The sequence below is a fragment of the Notamacropus eugenii genome, chromosome 2 (assembly GCF_028372415.1).
Source record: "Notamacropus eugenii isolate mMacEug1 chromosome 2, mMacEug1.pri_v2, whole genome shotgun sequence".
Lineage (NCBI taxonomy): Eukaryota > Metazoa > Chordata > Mammalia > Diprotodontia > Macropodidae > Notamacropus > Notamacropus eugenii.
In genome coordinates this window covers 77,465,819-77,486,348 of record NC_092873.1, presented here as the reverse complement: position 1 = coordinate 77,486,348, position 20,530 = coordinate 77,465,819, and the positions used below count along the sequence as shown (strand labels likewise).

Genomic DNA, 20,530 nt, shown 5'->3' with positions numbered 1-20,530 from the left:
AAATTCCATGATTTTGTAAGTCACAGTAGCCCCAAATTCATTATCCTACTGCAAGCATTCCCAGTCTCTCATCTGAATCCTGAGAAAGGCTAAAATAAACCAAAGCCAGCCACAGATTACATACCTGGGGAATAGTATTATCTGATCTTCAGTAAAATCAGGTTTGTGGCCTTCTGATGGTTAGATTCTCCCTGCCCTTTTCCAGGGATAATAACCTTAATTTTCCTTGGGACTCCAGGGATGTCAAGCACCCTCACTGCCCCAGCAGAAACACATCCTGCCCATATGCTTTTACCACTACTTAGGGCATTCTTCCTCAGCTGACAAGATGAGTGATTCCATATGAGACTGCACCACTTAGATGTAGCACTATTACTGCTTAGATGTAGAACTATTACATGTTTTAAAGAATAACTGCATTTCTGAGGAGGTGTCACTGTGTGTGCATATGCGTGTGTAAGAACAGAAAGCAAGAGATCTAGGAAGGTGTCATAGCATGAGTATAACAGAGAGGTCCCAAGTGTAGTGAGAGCCCAGGTGAGGGCTGTCCCAGATAGGAATGTTGCTATGGGGCTCAAAGTAAGGCAAAATGGACATCTCTAACCTCTTATTTCTCCATCTTTTTCTAAGGGAGACTTTCATTACTGCAAGAAAGCTGGCCACTCTGCTCTCCTCAGAGGAGAGGAGGAGGGTACTAGGCCAGAATTATATATCAGTTCCCTTAAATATTATTAGAATAGGGGATATGATCAGGTTCAATCTAACTTCTGATCCCTGTGTCACTACTGGGGGGAACATGCTCTACATCCAAAGCTTGATCCCTTTTCTGCCAAATACCAGCTCCATAATGAATAGTCAATAGCAAATAAATCCATTTGTCCAAATCACAGCAAAACAAATCAGAGAAGGTATACATAGCAGAATATATACCAGACAACTCAGAGTAAAGGAGTAAGGTAACTCAGTTCAACTAAGAGAATTCTAGATCTTACGTGGAGCCATCTCTACTCTTGCCACTGGACCCAGATGGCTCCAGAGGAGAAAGTAAGGCTGGTGACCTTGCACTGTCCCCTCTCACTTAAATTCAATTCACTTGCAAGTCTTGGAATCATCTTCCTGAAGTCATGATCCACTTTGAGAAGGAAGGACAACAGCTCTTACCCAAATTCCACAAAATCTGTACAGTAGCAAGCTGGGGATAGGGACATGATAGAAAGTGCCATCCCATGTCTTCCCAGAATCTTTTTTCCTTCAACCTGAAGTGGGGTTGGCCTCTTTCATCTTCCTTCTCAAATCTAGAAGCCAAAAATGCCCCAAGTGACTTGAAGCTTGAAGAGTCCTGAAGACTGGATGAGAATAGAAGCTTTCTTACTTTTTACCAACTCTGCCCCACCATTCAAGGAAGACAGAGCATTCATCTCCACCAGTGAGAGAGTCTTATACCAATGTACTTTGGGACTGGGACCACATGAATATATGTGAGTTCTATTGTCATTGTCAGTATGTAAAGAAAGGAGTGTAACTGGATTTGTGAGGAGGTGTCACTTGTAATTGGGAAAGTGGGGGCATTCTGTTAGCAGAGGCCTTTAAAGACACAAAAATTCACTATTACTCCCATGACGGGAATCCCAAAGTAGAAGTGGACTAGGTAACACTGAATTATAATATTATTTCTCACTGGATGCCAAGAGTGAAATCCAACCATGAGCACAGCCACCAAGAGAATGAGGGGGAAAGACTTGGGTCCTTTTGGAGACACATTCAGTTCCAGTTGAAAAGTAATCTATAAAGGATTCCTCTTAACCACTTGGTTAGAAGACTGGAACCAGTTACAGAATGTCTATGCCTGTTCACAGTCTCTCCAAAGCATTTCTCTTCCACATCATCACGAGTCTCCTGGAAGCAGGTTCTTTGGCATCTTCATGTGGAAAATTTGTACCTACTGAGTATGCTAATACATTTTGTGTATAATCCAGCACCCAATTACATTTGAAAGGCATCTTCTTCCAGTCTAATTTGTTTATTTATAACCATTATAACTTCATATATTCATTGAGAGCTTATTATTATGGTGTGAGATGGTTCTAGGCCTAGTTTAATACAGACAACTTTCCAATTTTTCAGCAGTTTTTGTCAAACTTCATTAACTGATGTCCTTGGGTTTACCAAACATTATACTACTGTGCTCAGTTGTTTCTGGATCTTGTAGACCTAGTCTATTCCATTGACAGAGTTTTCCAATTTTTAACCAGTATTTAATTGTTTTAATGATTTCTGCTTTATAGTATAGTTTAATATAACATAGTTTGCACAAAAAGAATGAAACATGCATTTATAACACCTACCATGTGTCTAGACACTGTGCTAGGTGCTTTACAAATATTATCTCATTTTGCCAGTCCTAGAGGCCTGAGGGCTACCCGACTCTTACCTTACCTCTATCGCAGGTCTTCGGCTGGCCAAACCGGATAAACGTATGAGAGAAGAGACTTTCCGGAGTCGAACAAGGGTTAAGCTTTATTCAAGGTCTCGGTTACATGTGCAGGGGAAGCTCTTCCTTAGGAGGGAGAGAGAAAATCTCCCAAGGAGGCAAAGATCTTACGATAAGAGACTGGAAGCAGAAGTGTAAGTGGGGAGAGAGGGGGAGGGGAGAGCGAAGAGAGGAAAAACGGAGCCCTCTGTCCTGTAAGGGCCCCTCCCGAGCTAAGAGCGCCTTCGGGCTTTCCTGACCCTACTTAAGCTCTCCGGCCGCGTAGTTTGCACCTGAATACCGTGCCTGTTAGATAACAATAGGTGTGCCCAGATCCGGGACAGTCTCGAGGGGGATGCTCCTCCCATCACATTTCTCACGGGAAGAGGCGGAAATACATGAGATAGCTCGGTCTCACTCCTCGATTCCCTGCTGTTTTCTGGGGGGCCTCATGAGAACTCTAAGATTTAGAAGTTCCCACCTTTACCCGCCCGAGACTGTCCACATGGAATTGAGCTTCCATCCCCAACATCATTTGATCCTCAGAACAACTCTGGGAGATGGGTGCTGTTACTAATTCTAAGAAGATGGCAAAATAAGACAGGAAATGTTGGGTTCTCCACAATTCTCCCATAAACAAGGTAAAGCATCACCTCAAAGTGAACTTTGAGGAGCAGCAGTATTTGAAAGTTAGGGTAAAGCAGTTGTCCTAAGACAGCCTGAGAGGAAGGCTGTCCTAAGACAGCCTTAGGAAAGACTGACTTCTCAGGTTTAGCTTGATTAAAGTACAAACACCTCTTGGCAGACTCCACTGAATCAGTAAACAACAAGTCCTGGGGGCAGCTGGCTTAGGCAGCAGCCTCATCTTCAGGAACTTTCACCCCACAGATGTGGGGGACAGACTGCTGAGCAGGGAAGATTGGAACCCCCCCTGCTATCACTGGTTGCAAGGCTTAGTTGTGAAGACCAGATATGGTTTGAGTATGGCTGTGGGTGAGGAGGAGCACATAGCTACTGAGTGTGGTAGCAGAGGGGCAGGGACCCTGCTGGCTGTGAGCACTTACAGGAAAGCAAAGCCCTTCGTTTCACTTCCAGGGAAGAGGAGACAGCCAGAATTGCAGCTATGGGAGGGAAAGCAGGGAGAAAGAGCTTTTGTGGTGACAGCTTGTCTGAGGGCCCTAGTCATGGCTGGAGGGCTGGGGAGGAGGGGAAGAGGAATGCTCCAGGTTAGGCCCCTCCAAGCAAAATTCAGAAAACAACAGTATGAAAAACACAAAGCCTGAGGCGTGATCCCCCACTTCTTGGGACTATAACCTGCTAATCATTCAATATCAATTTAATAACCTCAATAAAGGCCAAAGCCTAAACTAATCAGTCTGACTGCTTATCTTTGCCTTATAAATGCACTTTCCTGTGTCACAACTTCAAAGACCTGTTTGTGATAGGATGCCTGCAACCAGAGTGGGACTTTTCTTATCTGGATATGCAGGGACAACCTGGGATCTAAATTCCAACTTTGTCAATTGTATTGTCAATATGTATTTAAAACTTATTCAACTAAGAAAATTCCCTTCTCATGGTATAGATAAAGACCTATGGGGACCATAAATCTAAGGGACACAGACATCTTGGAGTTGTCCTAAAACAGATTTGAGCCTGGTCATTCTTGTATCAGGCTGTCAGAACTTATGTTTTGGCTCCTTGTACATACAGGTTACGCTAGCTTCAGCTAGCTTTAAGGAAATAAACAATATGAAACAATATCACCCAGCCAGTTTGCCTCTTTAACCAAACTTTCAGGTTTGAGTATAACAATAATAAGCCACTAAAACAAAAGAGAAAGAAGCTGATCATAGATAGCTGCTAGGGGATAGAGAAGATTTCAGCTCATACTCAGAAGCAGATAATGAAGTTTTAAAAAAAAGTAACTCCTGCTTCAAAGAAAAATGTCAAATGGTCACAGGTCCAAAAGGAGTGCTTAGATGAGTTCAAAAAGGCCTAAGAAAATCAAGAAAATTTTGAGAAAAAGTCAATTAATTGGGAGAAGAGATCCAAAAATTTAAGGAAGAAAATAACTCCTTAAAAACTAGAATTAGGCTAATGATGTTACAAGACAACAAGAAATAATAAATCAAAAGAATGAAAGATAAATAAATACTGAACCAAAGCAAAAATGTTCTATTTACAAAGACTGACTTAAAATATGGGTAGAGACTTATAAAAGAATCTGTTAGGATGTTGTGTTGAAACTACATTAACAAAACAGTGGATCTATAGGGTTATCACCGGAATATGAAAATGGTATTGACAAGTAGAAGTCTACGGTAAAACGCTATTAAATAAGATGGAATTATGTGTGCATTAGAACTTTTATAATAATTACATTATAAAAGATGTAACGTAAAAGTTTTATACATTAAATGAAAACTGCAAAAGTGCAATAGCAATACACTATATTACAAAATATTGCACATGATATTCTTTCAACTTTTTCTAGAATTTATACTAAAAAAAAAAATCATCAGTTTGGAAACCATTTAAAATTTAACTCAAAACCAGGATGCCTGAGGTATGTCAATGGTTGAGTTAAATTCAACTTTCATAACCTATGAAACTTGGTATTCAAGTCTGGGCTCATTTGTTGTTGTTGGCTTTTTTTTAGGGGAAAAGTCTCTTCAGTTATTCATTCTTGGTTAAAGAATGTAAAACACCTCATTAAAAAAACAAAAGATCTAGAGAACAGATCAACAAGAGATAATAAAAGAATTATTGGACTATCTGAAAGTTATGATAAAAAAGAGTCTAGATATTACATTACAAGAAATTATTAAAGAAGTTCTAAAGTTATAGTACAAGAGAACAAAATAGAAAGAAAAAATCCATCAATCATCACCTGAAAGAGATTCCAAGACGAAAATTCACAGGAACATTATAACCAAGTTTTGAAGCTCCCAGGTTATGGAGAAAATATTATAAGCAAAAAGAAAAGAAACAATTTAAGTACTGTAGAGCTACAATTAGGATAACACAAGATCTATTTCTCTTTTTTTTAAAATTAATTTATTTTTAGTTTTCAGCATTCACTTTCATAAGTTTTAAGTTTTCTCCATCTCCCTCTCCCCTCCCTCCCCAAGATGGTATGCAATCTGATATGGGTTCTACATATACATTCCTATTAAACGTTTTCACATTAGTCATCTTGCATATAAGAATTATAATAACTGGGAGAAACCATGAGAAAGAAAAATAAACTAAACAAAACACAAAAGAATATAGTTTGCTTCACTTAGCATTCCAATTCAATAGTTCTTTCTCTGGATGTGGATGGCATTTTTCATCATGAGGTCTTTGGAATTTTTTTAGGTCCTGGCATTGCTGGGAAAGGCTAAGTCTATCAAAGTCAGCCATCACACACCATGGCTCTTTCTGTGAACAATGTTCTCCTGGTTCTGCCCACTTCATCCAGCATCAGTTCATATAAATCTTCCTGGGATTTGCTGAAGTCTACTTGTTCATCATTTCTTTTTTTTAAAATTAATTTATTGGTTTTGTTTTCAACAATCATCTCCATAAGTTTTAAATTTTTTCCCCCTCCCTCTCCCCGCCCTCCCTGAGACGGCATGCAATCTTATATGGGTTCTACACCTACATTCTTATTAAACACATTTTCACATTAGTCATGTTGCATAGAAGAAATAAAACAAGTGAGAGAAACCATGAGAACAAAAACAAAACATAACACAAGAAAGAAAAACAAACAAAACAAAACAAAAAAGAAAATAGTCTGCTTCATTCTTTGTTCTGATTCCATAGTTCTTTCTCTGCATGTGGATGGCATTTTGCCTCGAGTCCTTTAGGAATGTTTTAGGTCCTTGCATTGCTGCGAAGGGCTAAGTCTATCAGAAACAGTCCTCGTACACTGTGGCTGTTAGCGTGTAGAATGTTCTTCCGGTTCTACTCATTTCACTCAGTATCAGTTCATATAAGTCTTCCTAGGATTTTCTGAAGTCCTCCTGTTAGCCATTTCTCATAGCACAATAGTACTCCATTACGTTCATATGACACAATTTGTTCAGTCATTCCCCAATTAATGGGCATTCCTTTGATTTTCAGTTCTGGGCCACCACAAAAAAGCTGCTATAAATATTTTTTGTGCATTTGGGTCCTTTTCCCATTTTTATGATCTCTTTGGGATACAGACCTAGAAGTGATATTGCTGAGTCAATATAGTCCTTTGGGCAGAGTTGCAAATTGCTCTCTAGAATGATTGAATTAGCTCACAGCTCCACCAACAATGAATTAGTGTTCCAGTTTCCCCATATCTTTTCCAATATTTATCATTTTCCTGTTTTGTCATGTTAGCTAATCTGATAAGTGTGATGTGTTACCTCAGAGCTGTTTTGATTTGAGTTTCTCTAATCAATAGTGATTTAGAGCATTTTTTCATATGATTAGAGATAGCTTTAATTTCTTTCTCTGAAAACTGCCTGTTCATATATCCTTTGACCATTTATCAATTGGGGAATGACTTGCATTCTTATAAATTTGACTCAGTTTTCTATACATTTTGGAAATGAAGCCTTCATCAGAGAGATACTAGTTGTAAAAAATTTTTTCCCCAGTTTTCTACTTCCCTCCTAATCTTGGCTGCATTAGCTGTATTTGTGCAAAACTTTTCAATTTAATGTAATCAAAGTTATCCATTTTGCATTTCATAATGTTCTCTATCTCTTGTTTGGTCAAAAAGTCCTCCATTCTCCATAAATCTGACAGATAAACTATTCCTTGCTCCTCTAATTTGTCACTGAATACTCATGGCTTGTTGCTAGGGTAGAGGAGGGGGCGTGGGGAGGGAGGGAGGGAGGGAGAGAGGGAGAAAGAGAGAGAGAGAGAGAGAGAGAGAGAGAGAGAGAGAGAGAGAGAAGAAAATGGGAATAGAAAGGAATACACCTTTTTCTCAGTGGTACATAGTACCTTTGTAACAACTGACCATATATTAGGGCATAAAAACTTTATAGTTAAATGTAAAAAAGCAGAAACATTAAATGCACCCTTTTCAGGTCACAATACAATAAAAATTATATTCAATTATATTCAAAACTAGTTGGAGACTAAGTAACCTAATCTTAAAGAATGAATGGGTCAAAGAATAAATCATAGAAACAATAAATAATTTCATTAAAGAGAATGACAATAATAAGACAACATACTTATGAGATGCATAAACTTATGGAATGCAGCAAAAGCAGTAAGTGGAGGAAAATTTATATCTTTAAATACTTACATCAATAAAATAGAGAAAGACCAATGAATTGGATATGAAATTTTAAAAATCTAGAAAAAAAAGAACAAATTAAAAATCCCCAATTAAACACCAAATTGGAAATCCTAAAAATTAAGAATGAGATTAATAAAACTGAGTGTCAAAAAATCCATTTAATTAATAAATAAAACTAGGAGTTGGCTTTATGAAAAACAATTAAAATAGATAAACTACTGGTTAATTTGATTTTTTTAAAAAGAGAGAAGAAATTCAAATCACTGGTTTTAAAAATGAAGGGCTAATGAAGATGAAATCAAAGCAATCGTAAGGAGTTATTTTGCCCAATTATATGCCAATAAATTTGGCAATTAAAGTGAAATGGAAGAATAGCTAGGAAAATATAAACTGCCCTGATTAACAGAAGAGGAAATACAGTCTCTAAATAAAGCCATTTTAGAAAAGGCATTTGAACAGGCTATAAATGAACTTCCTAAGAAAAAAGCACCAGGATCAGATGGATTTACAAGTGAGCTCTATCAAACATTTAAAGATCAACTAGCTCCAATATTAAATAAATTATTTGCAATAATAGATAAAGGGATCCTACCAAATTCTTTTTATGAAACAAAATAGCAATACCTAAACCAGGAAGAGCAAAAACAGAGAAAGAAAATTATAGATCAATTTCATTAATGAATATAGATGCAAAAATCCTAAATAAAATACAAGCTAGGAGACTACAACAATATATTACAAAGATTATACATTTGTGACCAAGTGGGATTTATACCAGGAATGTAGGATGGTTTAACATAAGGGAAACTATTAACATAGTTGATTATATCAATAATAAAAGGAAAAAAACTCATACGATTATATCAATAGATGCAGAAAAAACTTTTGATAAAATACAATACTCATTCTTATTAAAAACACTTGAAAGTGTAAGAATACGCGGATTTTTTCCTTAAAATGATAAGAAACATCTACCTTAAGACATCATCAAGTATTACTTGTAATGGAAATAAGCTAGAAGTCTTACTAATAAGATCAGAAGTGAAATAAGGATGCCAATTGTCACCAATATTTTTCAATATTGAAATGCTAGCAATAGCAATAACAGAAGAAAAAGAAATTAAAGGAATCAGAACAATGAGGTAATGAAACTATCTCTTTTTATAAATAATATGATGATATACTCAAAAACCATAATAATTCAACTAAGAAGATAGTTGAAGCAATTAATAATTTTAACAAAGTAGCAGGATATAAAATAAACGCATAGAAATCATAATAATTTTTATATGTCACCAAGAAAACCTTATAAGGAGTGATAGAGATGCCCCATTTAAAATAACTCTAGACAGTATAAAGTACCTAGAAGTACACCTATGAAAATAAACCCAGAAACTACATGAACATAATTATAAACACTTTTTAAACAAAATAGGATTTAAATAATTGTAGAAATATTAATTTTTCATGGGTAGGCAGAGTTACTATAATAAAAATGGCAATTTTACCTAAACCAATCTATTTATGCAATGCCATCCTGATTAAATTATCAAAAAATACTTTATTGAGCTAGAAAAAAATAATAAAATTCATTTGGAAAAAAAAAAACAGGTCAAGGATATCAAAGGATTTAATGGAAAAAAGATAAGGGAAGGAGATTTAGCAGTACCAGATCTTAAACTATTTTATAAAGCAGTAATTATCAAAACTATCTAATACTGGTCAAGAAATAGAAAGGTATATCAGTGGAACAGAGTAGATATACGATACATAGCAGCAAATGATTACAGTAACCTTGTGCTTGACAAATGTAAAGATTTAAGCTTTTGGGATAACAATTCACTATTTGGTAAAAATAAAAATTGCTGAGAAAGCTGGAAAGCCGATGGGTAGAAATCGGGCACAGAACAACATTTTACACCATTTATCAAGATAAGATCAAAATGGATACGTGACCTACATACAGAGGGAGATATTATAGGAAAATTAGACGAACATGGAACATAGTACCAATCTGACTTATGGCGAGGAGAATAATTTATGAATAAATAAGTAATAGAGAGCATGATGAGGTATAAAATGGATAATTTTGATTACATCAAATTAAAAAGGTTTTGTAGAAATAAAACCAAGGTAGCCAAGATTAGAAGGAAAAGCAGAAAAATTGGGAAAAAAATTTATAGACAGTTTCTCATATAAATGTCTCATATTTTAAAAATATAAAGAACTTTGTCAAATGTATAAGGATACAAGTCATTCACCAATTAATATATTCATATCAAAGGATATGAAGAGGCAGTTTTTAATGAAGAAATCAAAACTATATATATTCATTGCTTTTAAATCACTTGATTAGAGAAATACAAATTAAAACAGCTTTGAGATATCATCTTACACTTACTAGATTTGCTAAAATGATAGAAGGGGAAAATGACAAATATTGGAGGGGATGTGGAAAAACTGGTACACCAATTCACTGTTGGTGGAACTGTGAACTGATCCAATCATTTTGGAGGGCAATTTGGAATTATACCAAAGAGTTATAAAGCTGTGTATACCCTTTAACCAGCAACAACTACTAGGTCTGTTTCCTAAGCTGATTAGGGAAAAAGGAAAAGAACCTATGTGTTCTAAAATATTTATAGTAGCGCTCTTTATAGTGGTAAAGAATTAGAAATTGAGGGAATACCATCAACTGGGGAATGGTTGAACAAGTTGCGATATATGACTGTGAGGGAATATTACTGTGCTATAATAAATGATGAGCTGGGGGTGGAGCCAAGAGGTGAAGAAAAGGTAGGGACTCACCTCAGCTCTCCCAAAGTCCCCTTCAAACAACTTTAAATAATGCCTCAACACAAATTCTGGAGTAGCAGAACCCACAAAAGGATGGGGTGAAACAATTTTCCAGCCCAAGTCAACTTAGAAAGTTGGCAGGAAAGGTCTGTTGTACCAGGGCTAGAGTGGAGCACATTCCAGAGCAAGCTGTGCCAGTACAGGCCATGTCACAGGAAACTAGCAGTGGGACTTAGGGGCGACTGAATCAGTGATGGGCAACAGCTGCTTCAAGAGCTTTTAGCCTATAGATGATATGGTGAGAAGATTATGGAATTTCTTTGCTGACATGAGATGCAGGGCTCTGTTGCATTACCCTTAATCCAATTTAGGTTCCAGTCACAGTCCCAGGGCAAGGAGGAGTATGAAAACACCAGATATTGCACCTGAAGAGAACAGGGACCCTGGTCACAGTTCCAGGGTAGAAAAGAATACTTATGGTCACTCACAGACCTCAGTATTGACCAGGAGAATAGTAAACACACCCACATCCTGCTTGCCTCCACTTTGATATCTATAAGTCTCCAACCTGGTCTCCAACCTCTGGTGAGAGTGGGAGAATTGGGTGCCATATCATCATGCCCCACACATCCTTTCTGAATGCCAATCTATGGGGGGAAGAGAAAAGGAGAGCACCTTATCATCATGTCCCTCTCATTTCCTGCTAGATCTCCATAATTCTCCTGCTTGATCTATAACCTCCTGCAGAAACAAGAGAAATGCCACTCCATCCTAACTATCCAGCACTGAGAGGAAGGTAAAGGTCAACATTTCTAACTGGCTTCCTGTCTTGGGGAAAGGAGAGTATCACTACTCCTTCTGCTCCAACTTCTTGTTCCCTCACCTAAACTTCCCAAGACTCTGAAAAGACTCCATCCAAAAGTCACAATATTACTAACTTTAAAATTCTCTTTAAAATTTTCATTTAATGATTAACAAACCACTCCCCCATGGTCATACCCTCTCTATCCCATGAATCCCCATAGGTCTTCATTCAAACCTCATTCACCATTCTTATTGTCCAGTTCCTTACTCTCATTCCCTTGAACACACCACTTCTCAACCAAAAGCTCCCTACCCCTTTAACTGTGTGCCCTCTGGAATGCTTTTTCCATGACAACAAACTCATTTTCATCTTAATTTTTTTCCTTTCTCACTCCTTTCATCTTTTGGCTTTCACTGAGACCTGGCTTTCTCCTGATGACAGTCTCCCTGGCTGCACTTTTACTAATTTCTCTCAACTCACTGGTTGAGGTACAGGATTTGGAATACTTCTTGATTTTCATTGCAATTTCCAAATTCTCCCATTACATCATCACTTAGTAACTTCTCCTCTGTTGAGGTTCATGAAATCCACATCTACTACTCTGGTAAAACCTTGGTAGTTATTGTCTATAGACCTCAAGGACACCCCCCCCCCCGCACCCACACCTACACCACCACCACCACCACTCCCTTTCCTCAATGAATTCAATTCTTTGTTCACAATCTTTCTCTTCTCCCTAACACCTGCTCTCATACTAGGGATCTTCAATATATATATTGATACTTCTTTAAACACCCTAACTTTCTGGTTTCAACTTATTTCCCAAGACCTATTCCTCCACCCTACTTCAGCCACACACAAAGATGGTCATACCCTTGATCTTGCTATCATCCATAAAGTTCATGAATTCTGAAATTCCCTTATCTGATCATTTTCTATTAACATTCTGTAACGGGACGAGTTGGAGCCCACCCCTGCCCATCTCTGGATGCCACACTGAGAGCCTGCCTAGGTAAACTAGTGGCTTGTCAGTAGGGGTGGAACAAGATGGCATTAGGAGGAAGGGTCTCGCCCCGGTTGACAATGTGGCAGTTCTGGGTATAGAGTGAAGAAGCTATCCACATAAGGAAATCAGTTATGTGATAGGCTTGCAATGTATGCTTATGTAACCAAGGCTATAAAAGTGTGTGAGCTAGCTGGAATAAACGGAGTTCTCACCACCTTGTCTCCCACCTCATTTCGTTACTCACTAGATCAAGGCCTCTTGCTGGACAAGAGCCTTGGGTCGGGGTTTAGGGATTCCCGAAATGGTCTAGGGGACCCCAACAACATTCCACATATCCCTCTGCCTTCCCTTACCAAACTCTGCTCTTCAAACATTCCATGACCTCTAATTGTTTGACTCTTCAGTTATCTCCCAGGTCATCTTTCCTTCACTATCCATTCTCTCCTCCTGAATTGACCCTTTGATGAACCACTTCAAGCCTGTACTGTCTTCTTCTCTGCCCCCTTACCAAATCACCCATTGTGCATTGCCAACTCTCAACCTTGGATCACTCCCACCATCTATTGTCTTTGCTACAACATACATCCTATTGAAGAAAATCATGTAACTACCCTAATTGTTCATTACAAATTTAAGGTACCTAATCTTAACTGACCCCTTATTACTGCTTAGGAATCCTTTTATATTTACCTAATTAACTCACTATTCCACTCATAGTGACAGCATTTCCAAACCTTTTTATCCTTCCTCAAACTTCCCATGGCTCCCCCAAACTCTCAGCTGTGAACCTTGTCTCAGATATTACTAAGGGCAAAAAAACCTGAAAGTTCCCTCTTTTTCTTTTTTCCTCATCTCCTATCATTTAGAAGCCTTCTGCCACTATCTTCTCCTTCACCTGTCACACAAAGAGGTGGGCCTTTCTACCAAAGCTAACCTCTCTATTTGCACAAGTGATCCCATTCCACCAAGTCTCCTCTAGCAAATTGTTCCCTATATCATCACCACTCTCTCACTTATTTCCAATCTCTTCTTGTCCACTGGCTGCTTCCCTGATGCCTACAAACATCTCCATGTGATGCCATCCTCAAAATCCCTCACTTAATCCATCTATCCCCAGTGACTACTGTGTCCTGTCTCTTACCTTTTGTGTCTAAGCTTCTTGAGAAATAGGTACCTATATTTCTCTCACTCTCTTCCCAACCTTCTCCATTCCAGCTTCTGGATTCATCATTCAATCAAACGCTCGTCAAATCCAGTGGCCTTCTCTCAATCCTCATCCTTCTTGACCTCTTTGAAGCCTTTGACACTATCAATCACTCTCATCTTGATACTTTCTTCCCTGTAGGTTTTCGGTGTTCCACTCTCTCCTGGTTCTCCTTCTACCTAACCGATCATTCCTTCTTTGTCTCCTTTACTGTTTCTAGTACTGTATCTAATTCGTCTAGGTTTTACACAGGGCTCTATCCTGGCCATGTTAACTTCTTTTCCCCTAGACTGCTTCACTTGTTGATCACATCAGCTCCTGTGGATTCAATTATCATGTCTTTGTTAATGATTCTCAAATTTACTTATCTATCCCTAGTTTCTCTGCTGGCCTCCAGTCTCAAAACTCCAACTTTGTACTAGAAATCTAACACTAGATGTCCTGTAAACACCTTAAACTCAACATGTCCAAAACTGAACCCATTGGTTTTCCCCTCAAACCTTTCCCCTTCCAAATTTTCCTAATGCTGTCAAGGAGAAGGAATAAGCATTTATATGGCCCCTACTATGTGCCAGGCACTCTGTCAAGTGCTTTCTACAAATACTATTACATTTGATCCTTACAACAACCTTTCAAGGTAGGTGCCTTCATTATTCCCATCCCCTAGGGCACCATTATTTTCCCATTCCCCTATATTCACAATCTAGGTATCATCCTTAACTCCTCATTTTCTTTTTTGTCATGTTTTTATCTTACAAATTAATTTATTTCTTTTTAGTTTTTAACATTCACTTTCATAAGTTTTAAATTTAAAATTTTCTCTGCCTCCCTCCCTTTTCCCTCCCCAAGACTGCATGCAATTTGATATTGGCTCTCTATATACATTCTTATTGAACATATTTTCATATTAGTCATGTTGTATAGAAGAATTAGAACATATGGGAGGGACCTCCTCATTATGTATTAAACCCCTTGATCCCTCCCCCCAATCCAATCCATTATCAGTGCATGTCGATTTAACCTTTGTAACAACTCTCATATCTACCCCCTTCTCTCCTCCGTGTCTCTGAGGACCCTGCTACAGGTCTTCTTTTCCTCATGCCTATACTATTGCAATAGCCTGCCACAAGTCTCTTCCCACTCCAGTGATTTTCCTAAAATGCAGGTCAGACCCTCTACTCAATACACTCCAGTGATTCCCAATCATTTCCCGGATTGAATGTAAAATCCTCTGGTTTCCAGAGCCTTTCCGAACCTAGTTCTTTCCACCTCCTTTCCAGTTTTCTTATACTTTATACCTCTCATCCCCCTACTACATGCTCTTCAATCCAGCCACTGGCTATTACCTATGCCCTTCCTCCTCTCTCTCTCTCTTAGCTTTCATTAAAGTTCCAGCTGAAATGTCACCTGCTACAGGAAGCCTTCCTGAACCCCCTTATTGCTAGCTTCTTTCCTCTGTTGATTACCTCCAATATATCTTGTTCGCATGTAGTTGTTTGTATGTTGTCTTCCCCTTTGGATTGGGAGCTCCTTAAGGATAGGGACTATCTTTTGCCTTTCTTTGTAACCACTGCATTTAGCATGATCCTTGGCATATAGTAGATGTTGAATGTTTATTGACTGAATGACTGGAATACTGGTCTTGGAAAGGAAAGCTCACCAATCTCTTATACATAAGATTTCTCTGTTGCTTCTTGAAGAGTTTCCTTTACGGTTATGGTTTTCTTCAAAATTGAGTTCCTAGGGGGGAATATTCCTGAAGAGTCTTTCTGGTACTACTTTATGAGATCCCACTTCTACAGAATATCACTTCTTGCCTCATAAACTGAAATAAAAAACAGAAAATATAGATGCAATCTGGTTTTTGAGCTGGGGGTAAGGATGGTTAAGAAACAGGCTACTAAACCTGGAGTTAAAGATACTAGGAATGTGTGGCTTTGATCTCTCTTAAATGCTGCCTAGCAACCTGAGAAGAAACAGGATAGAAGTAGAGAAATAAGATGGAAAAAGGGGTATCTTCATAGGATAGGGTGTGGTTTACCACAGGGAATATTCACAGAATATTTCTGGGAAGACTTGAGCTGAGCTGCATTTTGAAGGCAGGAAATAATAACTCAAGGAGCTGTCATTGCAATCAGAATTCATAACAGGAAGTAAATGAGATAAGAAGAGAGAAAAATGTAAAGGGCTTGCGAGGCTAAAGAGTTTGGATTTGGTGTAGAAGGAAATTTAACAGTTGGTGTTGGTTAAAAATTATTCTAGCAGTTAGATATAAAATAGGCCAGAATCAAGGAGATGAACTGTAAATTATTTTAATAATCTAGGCAAACAGAGATAAAATTGTCCTTCTTGAACATCTTATAATCTAGTTGAAGAGACAAAACAGACAACAGAACTACAAAACAATTTTTAGGCAATACAGAGAGTCATAGGATTCTAAAATTGAAATAGACCTTAAAAATAATCTAGTCTAACCCCTTCATTTTACAGATGAAGAAAGTGAGATCAGGAGAGGTTAAGTGACTTGCCCACAATCAATAAGTGCAAGAGCCACATTTTGAACCAAGGTCCTTTGACTCCAAAAATAGTCTTTCTTTTTCCAACGTAAACTAATTAGACCTATCACCTAGAACCAAAACAGGAATGTTCTACTTCTGTGCCCAGAGTGCTTAGGAATCTAAGTCCTTGACTTATAAATAACAAAATGAATGGCTGACTTCAGAGACTCCACAAAGAAGGAAATTGAGAATCCCCAATGGATAGACAAGACAGACATTAAGATTCCTTACTCAGACAGATCAGTCTGGTGTATCTCCAGAATCACATCCCTCTGAGCAGGGTGCACCATTTCTAATTCCTCCTGGTTTAGTCAGAGAACAACACTTTTAAACTTCGCTGAGTCCTAAAACAGCATATTCCAACTGCTCTAAGGATAGCTCCACTACTATACGCTGGGGGCATGGGAGTTGGTTTGATCAGTGAAGTAGGTTGGTAAGAAAAGGCGATTTTATGGTAGAGGGTGCTAAGCATATGGGGTTGTCTCTAATCAGAATAGAAAGCTCTTCATCCACAACCATGATAATAAGACTCCAAATGGCCTTGTCACAGGAGATGGGGAAACAAGAAAGACATACCTTTATCCCATATCCAGGAGAATTAAGAAGCTCCAAGTGGATCCGATGGGTCTGAAGACAGGTCAAGGAATCTCTTAAATAACAGGTGCTTAAATATTCTAATACTGCTTAAATACCTAATCTCCATCACATCCCCACTTTGCTCAAAAAACTTCAATGGCTCCCTCTGTTTTTCAGGGCTTCTTAGCCTGGGTTAAAAAAAAAAAATGTATTTCAACATAATTGATTTCCTTTGTAATTTTATATGTTTTCTTTTGTGCGTTTGAAAAATTAGTCTGAAAAGGTCTGTAGGCTTTACCAGATTGCCAAAGGGATTTGTGACCCACAAAAAATTAAGAACACCACCCTACTGTTATCTGTGCTAAACTCAAACTTTAGGACCTGATCTTCAATACAATATCACACAACTTTTCTTCTGCCTATAAGCTTTCCTTAGGAACAAAGATTTAAAAAAGAAAAGAGGAAAACAACTCAGCAAAATCAACTATCACATGGACCATGTCTAACAGTACATGCAATATTACACACCCATGGCTCCCCACTTCTCCACAGAAGGGAAGGAGATCTCATTTCTCACCCAGGGCCAGGTTTGCTTCACAAGCATTCAGTTTTCCCTTATTGTCTATTCTATTTCCATTGTTATAGTCAATGTTGTATGTTGTTTTCCTAGTTCTGCTTCTTTTATTCTATCAGTTTGGTTTTCTTCCCTAGTTTTTATGAATTTATATTCAGTATCTTGATAATTTAAAGAGTTTTTATATAACCTACATTTCCCAATATGTTCTTCTCTTTACCCCTTCCAAAGAGTTATCCCTTATAATTAAAAACAAAACTGAGGGGGGAGGGAGTTCAGTAAAACTAACCAGCACATCAACCAAGTCTGACAGTTCTTGGGAGTTCAGATTGATCATTATAATTTCATAGCATTCCATTTCAATTGTTTTAATGTTGCCTTTCCATTTACAGTCATTGTGTACATTGTTTTCCTGGTTCTGCTTATTTGCCTTCCATCAGTTCATGTAGGTCTTCTCATGTTGCCCTGTACTTATCATATTTGTCTTTTCTTGCAGCAGGGAAATATTCCACTACATTTATGTACCACAATTTTGTCCTCTCAAAATTGGTGGGCACCTACTTTGTTTCCCATACTTCGCTACCTGAAAAAGTGCTTCAAGGAATATTTTGGCATACATGTGACCTTTCTTTCTCTTTGACTTTCCTGAAGGTATACCCACTTAGCAGTGGATTTCTGAGTAAAAGGTACAAACTTTTTTTTAGCATAATAAAATTGTTTCACAATGTTGGCTCAGTTTACAACTCCACCAAGTGTATTAGTGTGTTTGTCTTCCTATAATCCATTGAATAAGTTTCCATCTTTTGTTACCTTTATCTCAGAGTAGGTTTGACTTGCACAAAAAAATCAATGGGTAAATATTGAAAAGATCAGACATCTGTATAAGCATTTATATATCTTGCATGTGTCTTGGTGGACTGCCTGAGATTATTTATGCATTTTGTAGTTCTTTTGAATAGGATTTCCCTACTGGATTTTGTTACAGCTATTAGAAATACTAATAGAAATACTAATTTTCTAGTGCCATGGTCACACTTTGTTCCTTTGCTGTTTCTTTTAATTTGCTTTTTTTTTTTGTTAAGTTTCCACATTTCATTATGACAAAAATTATTATAACAAATTATTATTATAACAAATATTAAGAAACATGAACGTTCCTATGTACCTAGAACAGAAGGGATTGGATCTAAAACATTTGAAAGCCAAATTCCATGTAGCATATACTCAGGTTAAATATTAAATTTAGTTCACGATGCACTGCTTGTTTGATCTCTTCTTAACCTCTTTCTGTTCTCCTCTCTGTACTTTTATTTTTAGATCGATTTTTTTGCTGTTTTTATATCCTACAATGTCCCTTGTATGCCTCTACCCCTCCAGAGTGTAACAAGCTCCACCCCCACCCCCACCCCCACCCCCACCCTTGATGAGGTACAAGCCCCAGCCAAGACCTTTTTCCCTTGGATCTGGAGGGCTTTTTTTTGGGGGGGGGTCTCCTTGGATTCCCTTTCTCCCACCTTCTACTTAGCATTCTTTTGATATTCCTCCCTTTGATCCTATTACCAGCCTGATGGGAGCATCAGGATGCTCCCTGGGTTTGCTCTAGGGAGACCACCCCTGGGACCCCAGACCACCTGGAGACACCCGCTTCTGGCCCCGGCTCTCCATTGTCTGATATCTCCTGATGGCCTCCAGCTGTTTCCCACCCGTGACCAGTCACCCCTGTCCCACTGAGGTCCTCCTTGGACGTCTTGAGGAGACCCTCCCTAAACCCCTCCTCCCCTCACCCACCCCAGGTCCCTCCTACAGTCTTCCCTGTACTTAAGGTCCATGAAGGCGCTGGGATTCAATCCAGCTCAGACTCTGCCTAGGTGACAATCTATCCGCCCCCTTAGGATCCCTAAGAGTCAACCCAAAATGGCAAATCTTCGATAAACTTTGTCTTTCTTTGACTTTAAGGAGCTTGAGTCAAATTCATCCGAACAGGACCCAGGGGGGTGGTATTTTGGGGTTCCCCAGCACCCCTCCAACCTCAACACCCCCACAAAGAAGGGGGAAAAGTCAACAAAAAATAACTACGATCTAAATTTAATGAATATTTTTAAAAAGCTGAAGTGAATCCCATGATCACAAAGCCAGTAGGTGCCACGCCCCACTCCACGTTCAGGAACAGGATTAATCACTTTAAGATGTTAAAGATACTCCCAACTTCTCAACTTGAACCTCAATTATAAAGAAGAAGTGGAACCAGAACCCCTCGAAATGCCGCGGAACCCAGGCTTCTCGATTCTCACCCGGCGAAGCAGGAAAGCAGGAGAGCCGTGTGTTTTGTCACTTCCCACTTCCGCCCTGGGCTAAAGGCCTACACTAGGCGGCCGGAGACGCTCTGGGGCTTCTGGGTATTGTAGTTCCGTGGGCCCGCCCCGGCAGCCAGCTAGGGTTGGGGGAGGCCAAAGAGGGTAGGGCGTCCCTTTCTCCGCAACCTTCCCCCGGCCAATTCTGAAACTCCTGAACTGCTACCAGCTTTGGGTTTGTCCAGCCCAGCCCTTCAAGCCCGTAGCCATTCCATCTGGTTCCACGTCCATCTTGCCCTTTCCACCCCTCCCTTCCCCCCGCCCATCTCCCCCGCAACTCTTAAGAATCCCGGGTAGACGGTCATGCGCAGACGGAAGTTTACGGTTGGGGCTGGAAGGCCGACGGGATGGACTCCACCTCCCGCTTTCCCTTGCCGCCAGGCAGGGTCCTAGCGCCTTCGTGTTCACCTCTCCCTGGTTACCCTGATCTGTCCACTTACACTCTAAGTGAATGCCAGTGCCTTTACTCTTCTTACTGCACTTGGGTCGGGAGCCCTGAGGGCTGATGCAGGACAAGGGAAACGAATTGGTCTTTTATTGTTATTAAAAGAAAAAAAAATCACCACCACCGTAATGTAAGGCACTGTCTCCAATCTACAGGCATCTGCTTTTGACCTCTTTGAGATATACGCCTGGCAGTGGGATTTCTGGGTTTAAAAAGCAGGGGCATGATGAAGCCTACTCAAAACCAGCTCCTAGGAGTGGGGGAGGATTGTTGAATTTTCAGTGTGACCTTTATACTTTGGAAATTGGCATACACTACAAATCAGGGTATAAATAATAAATATTTTAAAATTGTTGTTTTGCTGAATGCGAAGGCTTAGGAGAAAATGCAGATTACACTTGTGTGTCAAGTGCACTTTTTTTTTAAGTTTCAAGGAAGGCCCTTTTTATTTAATTTATTTGTTTTCA

At 38.9% G+C, this 20,530-nt stretch overlaps 1 long non-coding RNA gene across 2 annotated transcripts; it reads right to left on the bottom strand.

Annotated features, from left to right (window-relative positions):
* Positions 1-5,988: 5,988 nt before the first annotated feature.
* On the bottom strand, positions 5,989-19,883 carry LOC140525581 (uncharacterized). Of its 2 annotated transcripts, XR_011974064.1 has the most exons (4): positions 19,559-19,876; positions 16,694-16,881; positions 7,755-7,804; positions 5,989-6,671 (listed from the first exon to the last, which is right to left on the bottom strand). It is a non-coding gene; the product is annotated as an uncharacterized lncRNA (long non-coding RNA). The 2 variants fall into 2 exon arrangements; XR_011974063.1 differs by lacking the exons at positions 5,989-6,671; positions 7,755-7,804 and adding an exon at positions 15,160-15,384 and having other exon boundaries at positions 19,559-19,883.
* Between the last annotated feature and the right edge of the window lie 647 nt (positions 19,884-20,530).